We start from the raw sequence: 15,223 nt of genomic DNA, 5'->3' as shown, positions 1-15,223 counted from the left end.
AGAGGAGCCTAGGTTTAAATAGACATCAGTAGCAGAGCAATTGTTGGATCTTCAGTATTGATATAGCTTTGTTTCCACTGAAGTTAAACCACTAATTCTTTTTAAAATTCAAATATAACCTCTCTTTCAAACTCCTTTTTATGTGGGATGAGGCATAACGCTTTGTTGATTGTAAACTAAATGTGCTCTTTCTCCCTGTGTTCTGACTATCCATGCAGAAATTCTTTGTTTTAGAATTTAAAATTACAATCCAGCAATGTTTGGAAACATGTAAAATGCAAAACTCTAGCATATGGTGAAAAACACACAGCTGCATTTATACACTAAATAAAGACCTTGTTTTTATTTCAGTTTCACCACCAGATGAAGGTACAAACAGAATGAATCTGTTGAAGTCAGTGACATTATGTAGCACTTACACTGGGGAATGGTCAGAATCAGGAACTTTTTTTGTTCAGCCCTGAGCCCACATGTGAGATGTTGACACACAGGTACAAAGGGAAGGAGCTAGGGTCACAGTGAACATGAATGTGTCATCTTTTATTCAGTGTATAAGGGTCTGCATTTTTAATTTGAATATTCACTGCTTTCTGTGATACTTCAGTGCATTATGCCAGAATACAAACTGCCTGAGCTCTCTGGAACTTGCTTTCAGGTGTTTGTATTTCTGTGCCACTTGAAAAAAATACCATGGTGGTAGTCTGAGCATGGAAATAAAAGCCAAGAAACTCAAAGATACAGTTCCCTCAGTAACCATGTGTCATCCAGATTGCTCACAATAAGGCAAAGCATTAACAGCATGAACAATAACATCAACCACTTCACTGCAGAAGAGAAATGGCAGTGCATTATGTCTATAGAGGGAACCATAATTCAGAGCTGCCTGCCTTTTGTGCATTATTTGTTTTCATTCACAGAGCTTTTTATGTCTTGAAAAGGCACTGGTATACTTCCACAAATTGCACTGCATGATTTTACAGGGCTCCTGACATGTAAGAAACAAAAAAAATTTGGAAGGGTTTGCATGATGAGTGGTTTCTAAGGGAGGACCCCATGTTGGAGAACATCTTCAGCCATCAGTCAATATTGCTAAGACCAGGCCATTTCTCTGGTGATTAAAACACACCTATCATTCACGGATTTTGTATTCGGAGCAATTCAAGTTGCCCACTGTGAACTGTTAAAAATAAATCGAGATTTGTTTTTATAAAGTTTGTAAATAGTTGAAAATCTCTCTATTAACTGACACAACTGAAGTCATCCTTATTTGTGACTATCCAAGTGTTATCTTTCACCGTTCCTTGCCTTTTTATTGCCGTAAGTGACAGGGAGTACAGGACGTCTGGTCCTGTTGAAGCTGTTTATTATTGATTGATTCCTTTCAGGCCAACATTCTTGGTACACGCAGTACCTCTGCAGCTGTACAGCTGAGGACGGATCCGTGCCCAGATTGTACCGGCTCAGCTCAGGAGATGCGGGAAGCGGTGCAGGCCTGGACAGGTGGGCGGCTGGAGCACCCTCACCTCGCAGGTAACTCCGTGCCCGGGGCTCTGCTCTTTCTTCCCACAGTCCCCGGGAAGAGACGCCCGGGAGTCCGGCGCGGGAGGCAACGCGAGGGTCTGAGATGCTTCTCGACGCAGCTGGGAGCGCGGAGTTTCACAAAAAGCAGCGAGCGCTGGGAGCCACGGAGAGCCGTCCCGCCGTGCGAGGCCGGGGCGCACATAACCCATCCTCGCATTTTGTTTTTGGCTGCATTGTGCACGCCCACATGGAAATCGCCGCGCCCTTCCCCACACCCCCGATAGCAGTCGCTGCTGGGGGGGGAGGAAATAATGGGGGGGGTGGGGGGCGGGGGTGATGCACGGAGAACAGGAGAGGAGAAAAAGACGAAAGGAAAGAGAAAAGACGACGGCGACAAGACCCCAGAGGGAGGGGGAAGGCGGGCTGGGCGGCCCCGGCCGTGGAAGGGGCGGGCTGTCCCGCCGGGGGCAGCTCCGCTCCGCTCCGCGCCGCCCTATAAGAGACACGGCGGGGCGGGGGCGCCCGGCAGCGGCAGCGGGGCCGGGAGCGGGGCCGGAGGGGATCGCGGAGCGGAGCAGGCTCCCCTCGGGACCCACGGCGGCTGCCGGCCGGGGAGGGAGGTAGGCGGGGGGACGGGACGCATCGCGGGCAGCTGTCGGGGAGGCTTCGCTCCTGTCCCCGCTCCGCCTGGAACGGACGGCACAAAGCGAGAGGGGCAACGCAAACGAGTGGTGGTGGAGTATTACTGTTTTGGGTTTTTGTTTATTTCCTTACTGCTCTGGGGTTTTTGTCTTCCGACGTGGTGCTGCTGTCTGTGCCGAGCCTGTCGGCAGCGCGGCTCGGTGGATGGTTTACGGCGTAGCAGGGCATCGGAAAGGGGTAATAGTGTTTGTGTGTGCGAGGGGCGTGGCTGTGTGTGCTTATTTAAAAAAAAAAAAAAAAAAAAAAAAAAAAAAAAACAACAGTTACTTTATTTTAGCTTATCCTGAGCGAGGCGACTCTGACTTGGCAGCGGTCGCGGAGGGTGGCTCACCTTACCACCGCCTCTCAGCCCCGGTGGGTGCTGGAAGATAACGGGAGGGCTTTCGTCCCCTTCACTCCTACGCGAATCCTGTAAAGTCGCGGGGGTGGGATAAGGGGAGGGCCTTGGGATGGGGGGAGTGTAAAAATAATAAAAAAAAATCGATGTGGCTGCCTTTGTGATGGCCAGGAGGTTCAGTTCTATGCAATAAATCGAGCTGCTGCGTGCCAGACTGTTGTGAAGTCTGGAGTGCTACACTGCAACCTACCATCAGGCTGTTGTTACAACAGACGAGCTGCACAGCAGTCCAGATGCTTAAAACATGCCTGGGAAGATACTCGGTTCCTAAATTAAAAGTTCTTATTAAACCCCATTTTTTCCTAGTTTTATCCAGAAGTGCCCCTTTTCCCCAAGCTGTTGGCCTGGGAGATTTTAAAGTCTGTACAAAAACATACTTAAAGGATCAAAGTTGATTTAAAGTGTGCTGGAATAGACCTCGCTGAACCCAGAGGGATGTAAACATCTTCTAAATTAAAGCCTAAAATGAGTTAAACCTTTTTGAAAATTGCTGCTATGGATTAATGCATTAAAATTTATTTGCACCTTTGAAAATGACTTGGTCCTTGTACTGCAGAAAACAGCTATGTCTTGGGGCTGTTCCATTAACAACAGATGGTCAAGCCTGCTGTCCAAAGGCTGTTGTAAGGGAGCAATAAGGGAACAATATTGTAAGGGAATTGTCTTGATCGGTTTTGAAAGGGGGTCGTGGTAGTAAACATTCAGTGCAAATGCTTTTTGTGCTTGGTGCTTGTAGCACAGCTTGACTCCCCAGCAAGTGGGGAATGGCAAGGTGTAATGACACTTTCCTGTCACTCAAATCAGTGCATGATTCTGTGATGACACAGTAGGATATTAAGCTAAAAGGGTAGTACCTGGGACTCTGCAGTGCTTTACTGATGTAACAGATAAAAATGGTGTTGGTGGGTTGTCGTTGTGCATATTTGAATTTTAATTTATATAACAGTGAGTTGTGTGATACAGTCTGTATCTGGTACGGGCAGGAACTTGATGCCTTTACTCATGGCATGAAGCACCTAGTTTCTTGTAATTGCAATTTAGTTGGGCTGATTAGGGTAGAAACTAGAAGTCAACCCTTAACAAAAAAAGATGGAGGTAGCAGAGTAGAATTTAAGTTGAACTTGTTGAGAATATTGAGCATTAAATAATAAAATATTACAGTTTTTGTGCTCATTGTAGGTGTTTTGAGGGGGGTTACTAGCTGGCCTTTGGACTGCAAAAAATCAAAATTTGCTGTAATTTGGCATTAGAATGCCAAGGATTATTATATTATACTATAATATTATATTATAGCCCCAAACTCTTCACAATAACTTTTCCCAATAAGTTGCTGCTGGAGGACATGTAGCTGTAGCTGACATGTAGTCATGTGACATAAACACCTTGGGTGCAGCTATATGTGAGATTGTAGTGTTTCCAGGAGTAACGGTAATCTTTTGGACACTAGTTCCAAATTTCCTCTGAATAGAGCTGCATAGTAGTGCAAGCAGGTACGTTGAAAGTTTCTTAATGGTCTCTTCATGCACTGAGGCTGAGGCACATTTACAAATCAGTGTGTCATATGCAGCTGCTAGCAAGCCTTTTTTGTAGTGCTAAATTTTTTTCAAACCCAAATATCACTCAGTGCTGTATTGGTATGATCAGAGACTTACCAAATCTGGTGCCAGATCAAGTATATATCATCACTGTGTATATAAAGAGTAGCTCTTGGTACTGAACTATTGAAGATTAAATGCTGTTACCTTAAAAAAAGGCCAGTAAACTTATTTTGGCCTTTGTTCCCGGAGCAGCCTTTTTTCTAGCACTCCTTAGGCTGTATTTCTCCCCCTCTATACAAGGGTAAACTAGTCTTCTGTGGTTCAGGAATATGTCTTGTGATTTAAACAAAGTGACAGTAGCTCTATGCGGATTCTGTATTGAAGCATTCTCACCTGTTAATCAAGTCTAGTACACGCATTTCAGAAAGGAGGTCTTTCCTTGCCTGCATTTCTGCAAGGCTGTTCTCTCACCAGTGAATTCACCTGGCAGAGTTAGACTCACAAAGACAGAGCAGAAGGAGGAAGGTACTGAACTCATCCATCTGTGGCAAAATACAATCAGCTCTACTAGTGTTTATTAAGTGCATTGCACCATGCAGGCACAGTATTTTTTAGGGTGTGGTTTCTCTAGAACTTTAATCCAGAGTAATTGAAGGTTGCTAGTGAGCTAGTAATGGACATTCATTTCCCCTGGTCTGCCTATTCTTTTTTCTCCCTGTCTGTTTTATCCTTTGTGCAGGCACTGGAGTTCACAAACCCAGGGTGAGTAATTTAAAACAAACTCTTCTTTTTGCTTGGTGGTTTGCCTTTTTTTTTTTAACCCCAGCATCCTGTGTTCAGAGTCTTCTCATGACTTTGTAAGTACTGGTGCCAGCACAAAGATAATGATGGAAGGGAGCAGAGAGGGACCCAAACTACCACTTTGTTTGAGTAACCTTGAAGCAGACACCCTCAGTGTTTATGTAGGTCTTCTAGGCTGGGCAACACACCAAATACTGAAATAAGTCCAGAGGCCATGGCTGACAAAACATCATGTTTCTCTTTTGCTGGTTATTCTTGTTGACTCCTGTGAGAGGAGCTAGAGTCAGGGTTTACTATGTTTAGTAAAACACATTTTATATATAAGATATTGTTTCCTTGATTAACTGAGGCTGCTAGGGACTCTGCCTGCTTTCTTCAGGTCTGGCATGGCAGAAATTCTCTCTCTCTGAGATTATTTAATATTTATGCCAGCTAAGGATTTGAATTCTGAATGCTTGAAATTTTTTTAGTGTAGATTATGAGCATGTACACCTGCAGTGACTGATACTAAGAGTATAGATAAAAGATACCATGGTAAGACTCTGCTTCTAGTGTTTAAAAGGTGATCAACCACAGAAAAACCTAAAAGTTAATATGTCTCATTCTGTAGCTGCATGTCTTGCTTGTGTTGATTGTACAAAAGTAATACTGATAATTTAGAATAAATATGGTGACTAAAACCACTTAATGGAGTACCTGAAGTACCCTGTTCCCTTTCTTTAAAATACGTGGCAGCAAAGCTAGCCCTGTCTTTTTTTTCTTTTTTTCTTTTTTTTAGCACTTTTGATGGGGAGAAAAAGTATTTTTGCTTGCTTCAAGGACTGAGAGAGGCAGAGGAAGATGGAAAACTGTTGATGCAGCTTTCCTGACACAACAGGCTAACACTGTAGGAAAAAAAGGAGCATTCAGGTCTTTATTTGTGGGTTACTAGCAAAACATGCTTGATCATTGTAATAAAAATGCATGTCAGTTTGAATGACATAAGTATCCACATACAAGCTGACCTTTTTCCTCTTCTGATATTTTTCTGGAGGAGTATTGCTTAGCAGAGCTCTGTTTAATGCAGTGAGATTGGTTTGCTTATACTGACTTTGTCAGAGAGCAATTGGAGTTGGACAGAAAAAGGAGAGCATAGAACTCTCATAAGATTGTTCTGGCTTGAGCTTGATAGCAAGGTTTGTCTCTGTGAAGGAACAAAGTGAGAGCCTTTTACCATGCATTTCTGGGGATCTGGTTTCCTTTTTAGCAAAAAGCAGGCAAGGTTGTGTGGAAGACAGGTGGCCAAAACCTGTTGGCACTCTACTTGCTTGACTCTCTGAAACAACTTGCAGTTTTACTAGCCTGTTTCCAAATGAGTGGTTGTTCCTGGGAGCAAGGAAGCAAGGCATGCAGCTCATATTCATTAGCATAGTACCTGTTAGATTAGTAAAGGTCAAAATCAAACCATGTGGAAGGTCTCAGAGCACAGTCTTGGTGATGTAGGTGACAAGAGCAAGGTTAGGGACCAGGAAAACTTGGATCCCAGCACCTCTGCCCTTCTTGTGATGACTTGAATGTTTCCTCTTATCTACTTTCACCATCATTCTAGTGGTGGCATGATCAAAGTTTTTACTCTTTATGGTAGAAGTCAAAGTGTGTTTTTTCTCACACTCAGCAGGTAATACCCATGTCTCTTTTTAAAGACTTCAGGCTGTGTTGCTAATGCCAGCAAACTGGGTTTAAGTCCAACATTTTTAGAGATATGCCTGTTTTTACAGCTGAACTTGTGTGCCTTAAAAAGAAACTATCAAATGATCATATATGCTCTTTGAGAGCTGTATTCGTGAGGAATATATTGATATTCTGGGCATCTATTGGTGGCATTTTTTCTCTTCCCGTTTTTTTAATTATGTTCCTGCATCAAGAGATTGGGTATGACTGCCAGTAAAAACAGTTAGGACTGAACTTGAATGGTTTAAGAAAACCCAAGAACTCTCCTCATCCAAACAGTAAAGCAGCACTGAGCTTTTCTGAGTGCAGATCCATGGATATTTCCAATTGTGGTACTAGTACAGGTGCCAAAGTTCAAAATCTACTCTTCCTCTGCATGCAGTGTACCTATCTAATAAAGTGAATGAATGGATCCTGCATTTGTATTTTTATTCTGCCAGTGGGAAAAATGTTTTAAGGTATTTTAGATATTTTAATTATTCTTTACCCTATTAAATCAGAGGAGCAATTTTTACTGCTTTGTTTCCTCTCTCTCTCAAACCTGTATTTAAGTATTCATGCTAAAAGTAAGCAATAAGTGTTTTTCTACTGTGTTTGGAGAGATCTAGACTCACTTCTTTCTTTTAGCAAACTAATGCAATCACCTGTGCACCATCAGTCTTCAAATTTTTACAGATTTTGTATTTCCCAGATAATTACTTTATTCTCCTGATTGCTAGCCATGTCTCCCAGAGCTGCATTCTCTGTTCATGTGACGTACTCTTAATATTCCTCTCTACATCTATTCTCCCAATTATGTTTCTGTGTAAAACCAGATACAGTTGCAAAATGGGGTTGTCTGTTGCAGTGTGCTTTGGCTCCAGTGGAATTTTCTCAATACCTTTTACGATATTCTAAACTTAATGTAAAAAATGTATATTTTGGATCCAATATTCGTAAAAATCTTGCAGTTTGTTTTTTTTTTTTTTGCTCACCTTGCTTTTTTGTAAGCTTATTGCTTTTCCCACTTCATTCTACTTCTGCACTTGCCTGCTGTTTGGAGTAATTTAGTTGACCACAGGTCTTCAGCTCTGTGCTGAGTCCCTTGAGACTTTAGGAGCAGGCTAAAGGAGCTCTGTCCTGAAAATACTTCTGAAGCTTAGGACTTGAACAAGTGCTGTCATTCTTCTTTCCTGGATGTGTCTGTTCATGATGTTGAATTAGGCATTAGCCTGCTTTGCATGGCATTTGCTTCCATGCTTACCCTTAGGATTGGAGCTTCAGTGCCAGGGTTGCAGCTGGAGCTGAAGAATAGAAGGTGTGAGTTACAAGTGTTTGCTGTGTGGATCAGGCAAAATGGGAAGATTGGCACACGCTTTCTGGCAGTGCTCCGAGCTAACTGCCCTGTGCCACACCTGACCCAGCAGGTATGCGGGCTGCCTTATCAGGTGTGCCAGCTATTTTCATATTCTTCTTTGGATAACTTTAGAGATAAGTGGTTATTGAAGTCTGTATGGGTTGCCAAGATTGATCAGAAATTCATTCCTCTTCATAGCTGACACTCGGTGATTTCAAAAGTACTTGGGCATCTCTTTATCACTTTAGTGGATTGCCATCTTCCATATCAGCACAGTTGGATGGTAGCCATGTAGGAGCCAAGGTCTTCTTTTAGGCTTTACAGACTCCAGCTCTCCTCAAGCTGACAATGGCTTCTACATACATGACTTTGCCAGTTTATTGCTTACTTTCGTCAGTGTCATTTCCTTTCATTGTGTTAGAGGCTTTTTCTTGGCTGATGTTTTTCTGCATATTTCAGGGATATTCTTGTTTCATTTGCTGTTACTTATAGCTGTGCCATAGATATTGGTGCAGTTGTGTAGATATCAAGCTTAACAGATGGCTTATTCTTTATACCTCTGAATCTCAAAGGCACCACTGTGATGTTCTCTACGCTGTAAGCCATGATGTGTGCTGCTCTGTTACTGAAAACATGCACTAGTTTATGGCATGAGGCTCCCAAATAGCAAAGATGGAGAGGAAAATACAGTTTCTTTTGATATTGGAGAGCAGGCATACACTCAAGCTACAGTTTAATCCTGTACTGAATGCTGTTGGTGTCCTCATGTTGTCCCAAGATAAACAGCAAGTTCCAAAAGAAAGATGTAGGAGGTCACTCCTTTCCAAATAAGTCCTCATGAATGTGATGACAAAGGCGCAAGGCTTCATAACTTTGCTCAGTAGAAGATATAAATATGTCAGATGCTTCAGTTACTCTGTAGTAAGATTATGGAGCACCTATCAGTGCTGCACTTTTTAAAACCAGGATCTGGCTGATTAGTGTAAATCATTCAGTGACCAGGATGTCCTGTGGAAGGGGTGGTACTTGAAAGTGTTTCTGTCCTAACATTTTCTGAGCATGTGGATTTCTTTTGGGAAAAGCTGCTTTCTCTTGGGGAAGTTGTCTCCCTTCTCTGCTTTGTGGTTGCTGCCAAGCAGAAAGGTAACTTTTGCAATTTCTTTACCCCTTTTCCCTGGTTGCAATTATATTGTCTCTCAACAGGATGTGTCAAAAGCTGGAAAAAGTAACTGGGGCTGTTGTAGCACAGCTTTTTGTAAACTGTGTGCTGATGATACTATACTCACTCAGAGATCAAAGCTTAATGGCGTGAATTGAACTCTAATGTCACAATTATTATTTTAGCAGGATGTTCTATTATTTCTATATTCCGCTAGAAAAGAGCCATTCTTTGAGAGCCAAAAAAAAAAAAAAGAAATCATCTGCTAATATGGACTATGGATTTTTGGACATTGGCCGTGATAAAGCAAATCACATTTTGTGTTTGTTTTTGCCCAAGAATGGACTATATTCTTGCCTTTTTTTTTCTTCCGTGGGGAAAGTAGGGGACACTCAGTGTAATGTTGGAAATTGAAATGCTTCATGTGTTTCACAACCTTCTAGTGGAAGCTATTTTTTTGTGAAATACATGGCTGCATTTCATCTTGCATGTTATACTTTATACTTTGTCAATCCTCTTGCCTAAGTGCATGCCACTGTCCCTTGCATGTGCATTCCTTATGATAAGTCCAGCTATGATGCATACAAACTTGACATCTGCCATTGCATTGGACTTGTGCTTGTGTTCCTCAGTGAGCCCTCTATAAACATACTGGAAGTATTGAGAATCAGTTGTTGTGGTCATTCTGCTAGGCAGATACTTCTGGCCTGTGGCAGGTTTTTCAAAATTCCTTGGCATGTTGTGTTACAAGGGAAGGTTCTAAAGCAGCAGCCATTTTTGAAAATGTGTATCTGTGTAAATGTTGTACTCTGAAAAATGTAGGCCAATCTTTATTATGGAGCAGTTTGTAAGCTAGTGCTTTCCTGTGTGAGGAACTGTTCCATGTGATTTTTATTTTTTTTCTCTAATTGGTAAGGATAGGCCCACCAGTGTCTCAGAACCACGTCCTAGGAGTTTGGCTTTGACAGGAGGGACGAGTTAGATACTCTGAACAGTTTAAGACCAGGAGTGTCAGTGCTCATGGTATTAATTTTGGGCCAGGTCTTTCAAAATGTTCATCTCCTCATCTCTTCATAGTGGAGCATTCAGAAGACTCAGCATGCAATATACTGACTTATGAAATATCCATTTGTTCAGTTCTTTTGCCAAGGCTAAATAACTTTAGAAGCCCCTTGCCATTCTGCCTAAAGATTTGCAAAGCTGCATTTCTGCTCCTAACATGACTTTATATTGAGCCCGAGTCATGTCAGAGCAAGATCCAGGCTTGCTTCTCTGTATAGTACTTGGTGCAGCAAGTAGAACCTAATACTGGGCTTGGGTTCTGCCACTAGTTGTTTTCATAGCAGCAGTTGGAACAGGTTGTGAATAAGTGTTTTATTACTGGCCTGTGATGTAAAGAGTCCTTTTCCACTGGTGGTGTCCCATATTCTGTGAGGTTGGAGCTCCCTTAAATAACAATGTGAAATTATTTATTTGGTGTTTTGTAGCTGTGTGCATGCTGCCTTAAGAGTCCTGGGGGTGAGTGAGAGGCCATGTGTCTTTGACCAGAGATGGCAGGTTGCTGGAGGTATTCCATGAGTCTGTTTCATCAGCTTGCTGATATTTTGGCATGGTTCTTTAAATGGTGGTTTTACCAAATTTTACGTGCTCCTCAAGGAAGGAAAATAAGTTCAACTGGATGACTGTGTTGAAAGCCATTTACTAGTTGCCTTCAGTATTAGCACTGGAGAACAAGACCAGAATTTGTTTACTACCTAACTGAAGGCCAGGTAGTCAGTGTGGGAAGTAAACCAGTAGGGGATCTTGCCAAGAACTGCCACTAAAATATTGTTGTTTGTCACCCTAATCAAATTTTTGTCTGCTGACCCAGAAGCTCTCCAGTCACTTTACTAGGAACAAGGAGTTGGTGTAAACTTTGTGACATGACCTGTGTGATTTTGAAGAGGAAAGCACTTCTAACTGAAGGATTCTTTAGATGGAATAGAAAACTCTGTGTTCCGTATTCATTTGGCAGAAGAGAGAAATGTCCTCTGTGAGGAGGTTGTGAAAGACCAGGTTTTAGTGTCTCTGTGCCTCCAGTGATAAGGATCCTGTGTCCCAGGCAGGAGCCCATAGGTCCAAAGCTCACATCTCCACTGCTGATCCTGCACTGGTTGTGACTGCTGCAGGCTCTAATAGTGCTTAAGCCAGGACACGGACGTGTGGGATCTCATGGTTTCATTCTAATCTCTCTTTTTGCTTGCTTGTGGCCTTAGGTGAGTTGCTTGAACTCTGTGCTGCTAATGCTTTTTATGGCACCTTTTTGCAACCTATTTCAGGCTCTTTGGGTTAAAAGATTACTTTAAAAGATCAGTACAGTTATTTGTATAAAGCTGTCATTGTTCAGGTGGCAGTTTCCCCTCTTTGCTAGAATTCCAGTAGATGCCCTAAGTTTTTTGCCTGCTTGTAGGTTTTAGAGATCAGAATATCAGATTCGTTCCTTTGGGTTTTGCAAGCTTAGTGTGACTGTAGATCACAGAATGGACGTTACCTCTGGCTGTATATGCACTGCCTGTTTCTGCTGGGGATTTATGTCTCATTAGGTCTCTAGCAGCAGGACAAAAATTGCTTGCACTTGCCCATAGCTGCTCTTTTTCTAGTCTAATCTTAATGTAATTGGGATCCATACTGGTTTGTTCTTCTAGTTACAGCTACTGTGCTGGAAGAGGGGAAATCCTGGTGTTTGGCAGAGAAGTGGCCAAAGCACTAGACCTTATTTTTGGGAAATGGGGATTTAGTTCTAGACTCTAAGACTTAATTACACCTCTGTTATGCTGATGCCCATCCAGGCCACTAATCTTCTGGTGGTTTGTCCTGTGTGGATCAAAATGTCAGTTCATGAGTCAAGACTTTCTGTCCTGCCTTCATATGCAGGAGGGATCTGCTTATCTGCATATCTTAGAGGGATCTGCTTTCCACTGATGGCATCTGCATCACTGGAGGACTCTAGATCTGGGATTTGCAGAATTCACAGGGCTCGTGGTATTGTTTGCTTCACAAAATGCAGCTTGACACTACCTAAAAGAAACTACATGTCAAGACATTTGTCAGTGTTCATAAAGAGGATGGTATTTCTACAGAAATCTGATGCTTGTGTTTTAGTTGCTTCTTTTCTTCCAAAATGAGTCTCATTTGACTCGATACTTATGTAAACAAGATCTGTTGGAATAAAGCAGATGTATAATTTTTTGTCTGGGACAGGAAACAAGTGCTGGATCGTGTCTGCTTGTAAGAAATGAAAGGCTCTTGTAGCTCATAAGGGCATCAGATGCAACTGTTAGATTGGTACTCTTCATGGCCACTTGATCTGTGGAGAGTTGCCAGTGGTGGTAGCTTCCGTGATAAGGAAAAGCCTAACTGAGAGGACAGGAGCTGCTAGCTTAATTCATGGAGGCCACTGAGCCTTCCATCAACTAGTGAAAGCTTTTTTAGCTCTGCTGACAAGGACTTAGTTTAAATTGTCTATAGTGTCTTGCCAGAGCCCTGAAATGTTCCAGTCTCATAAGGTTTGGTAAGTTCACTTTGTTCCCTCTTTGAAATAGTGATTTAATTTTTTTTTCTCTAGGGGAAAGGTTTTTTTGCCTCCCCAAAGAAAGCAAACAGCTGCATTGTTTGCAGACAGCTGCTTTTGAAGGCTATTTTATGTTTACTTAGTACAGACACCAGGCATGGGGGTGGGGAACTGATTTTTCTGCCACTTGGGCTTTTTACTTGCTAAACCTACATATGTGAAAGTACATTTATTTAAGAGGGATTAGATCTGGAGACTATTGGTGTACCAGCTAATGGACTTTTCAACAGCCATTCTACTTTGCAATAGCAGCTAGCACCTTGATAGAGAGAAAGGGATGGCCAAAGAATGTGTTTCATTGTCATCATTTTCAGAGGTTGCCCTGTTGCCTTTTTCTTGAGTAATTTTCTGAATTGCAGAAAATGAGATGAAATTGCAGCTGTGTAGGTTAGGAGGCTGTTCAGGGCGAAATGTCATGTGCAGTGAGTCTTCTGCAAAGGCAGACCATGGGACAAGTGTGTGGATTCTGTGCTTTAATTGTGCTGGTGGGTGTTTTACTGTGAGGCTTTATATCACAGAAGACTAATACTGTGGGGATGAATTCCTGCAGCTTTTCTTACTCTAGACAGAAAGCAGTATATCTCCTACAGGGAGTTCTGGATGAGTGTCAGGAGTGATCACTGATACCCTGCTGTTGGCTCAAAAAAATGAGACATAAAAGCCATCATTGGAAACTAAAAAGTTTTGACACTGCAGTAGTAAATGGCAAGTTGTATTCCCCAGCCATGTTGAACTTATCAGACTGGTCTGAAGTGGTGATAAAGTGGGACTTCCTGTCTAACCAAGCTGGAAATGTTGGGTCAATAAGTTCTCTGCATCTCTGGCTTATGGTTCTTGCCTGTTGTGAGCTGGAAGAACATCTGAAAGGATGTTCAGTCATTTTCCTCTGATACTAGCTTGCTGAGTGCTTTCTGATGGTTTAGTAATTCAAGTGAACCTAGTTAACTTGTGTCAGCAGTGAACCAAGTATGCCAGCCTCTGTGGATGAAAATCAGAGGTGGTTAGTGACAAACCTGTTCCCTGGTCTATAACAGATACTGACTGGAGCATACAGTGTCACTGCAGCAGCCACCCAGCATGGCTGGAAGAACTGAAGAACAGTTCAGGCTCAGGTGGTGTGCTCTTCGTGATTAGTCCACTGTTGGGCTCCATGCCTTACTTTAGTGCAGGGACTGAGCTGATATGACTGTATCTGGGCAGTTTTTAAAAGTCAGTATTTTTATGTCATTTGAAACTTTTATCCAAGAAGAACATGCCACATCATTTGCTTTGTTCCCAGTAAAGTCTGTCTTAATCCAGAGAGATGAAGTTGAAGCAGGTTGTGCAGCTGAATCTTCCTGGCTGTGCATTCTTCTGCTGGTCAGTTGAGATGACTTAAATGATAAAATATGTGCCCTTAGCTCACTACAGTTTGCTAACGTGATGTGAATGTTACAACCTCTATAACACAGGATTTCCATGTTCTGGATCCTGTGGACTGACTGCAGTTGCAAGGATTCAGTATCTGGATTTTCACTGATGTGCATTAAACCAGATAGCCTTTCATTTGCTCATTCCACAGACTGGTTGAGCTTCTGTTTTGATTCTGTGCAGGGTATTAAGGTGCAGGAATAGGATCTAATTCTATTGATGAGAACACCAAAAGTCCCTATGACTCTCCATGGGATACGTTTTTGTACTCTTCCTGTGGCACTTTATTCTTACAGGTTTTGGTGTTTAGCTTTAATTTCTGGAAAGCATTGGAAATCATTTTTTTTGCAGACATTTAACACTATTTGGGGGCTAAGCATGGAGTTGGATACTCTGAACATCCTTCTGAAGATAAAAAACACCTGCTGCATAATTACCAATGACTGTGGAAGGCTGTACAGTCGCTTCCAGTCCTCTGCTTCTGCATGCCAAACAGTGCAGTGGCTGCAGGATTAGACTCGGGCAGCAAAGATTATATTTTGTGGCATGGTGGACAGCACAAAAAATCAAATGGAGGTCTGTGACCCACAGACCAGTACCAGTGTCCTTGTGGAGAAATGCTTGAAAAGAGCAATTACCTTAGTGTTCTTAAAAAGATAACTTTTTTGTACCACATTATTGGTCAGTAAGAAGCAATCCAGGTTTCTCTTTAGAGTGACTGAAAGTGTGGCCAAATCCCGTAAATACCATGGAGGAACTAAAGAGTGGAGGTAGTGCAAAGGAGAGGTAATAATATTCCCTACTTAGTTTTTTTTGCTAGGCTGGTTGCAACTTTAGGTATGTCATACTGACATCAAGAGGAGGTACTTCAGGGACCACCCCCTCATGTCCAAGGCTGTCTGCAGAAGTGTGCTTTAGGTCCATGAGCATGTGCACTGTCATCAGCCAGGATTTTTCCCTCCAAGATTCCCCAGAAAGGGTGGGCTTTTTCCCTGCTGTGGATGTGCCATTAGCCTGCCAAATGCCTTGCTCTAAGTAT

General features: G+C 42.4%; 1 protein-coding gene across 1 annotated transcript in view; it reads left to right on the top strand.

Annotated features, from left to right (window-relative positions):
* Window positions 1-1,751: 1,751 nt before the first annotated feature.
* The window catches only part of ABCA1 (ATP binding cassette subfamily A member 1), a 91,291-nt gene continuing 77,819 nt past the window's right edge, over window positions 1,752-15,223 (top strand). Inside the window, exon 1 of the mRNA XM_062513644.1 lies at window positions 1,752-2,141. The gene's annotated coding sequence lies outside the window, so the exon portion shown is untranslated. The remainder of the gene's footprint in view (window positions 2,142-15,223) is intronic.

The sequence above is a fragment of the Cinclus cinclus genome, chromosome Z (genome assembly GCF_963662255.1).
Source record: "Cinclus cinclus chromosome Z, bCinCin1.1, whole genome shotgun sequence".
In the NCBI taxonomy this organism is placed as follows: domain Eukaryota; kingdom Metazoa; phylum Chordata; class Aves; order Passeriformes; family Cinclidae; genus Cinclus; species Cinclus cinclus.
This window is presented reverse-complemented; position numbering and strand designations above follow the sequence as displayed.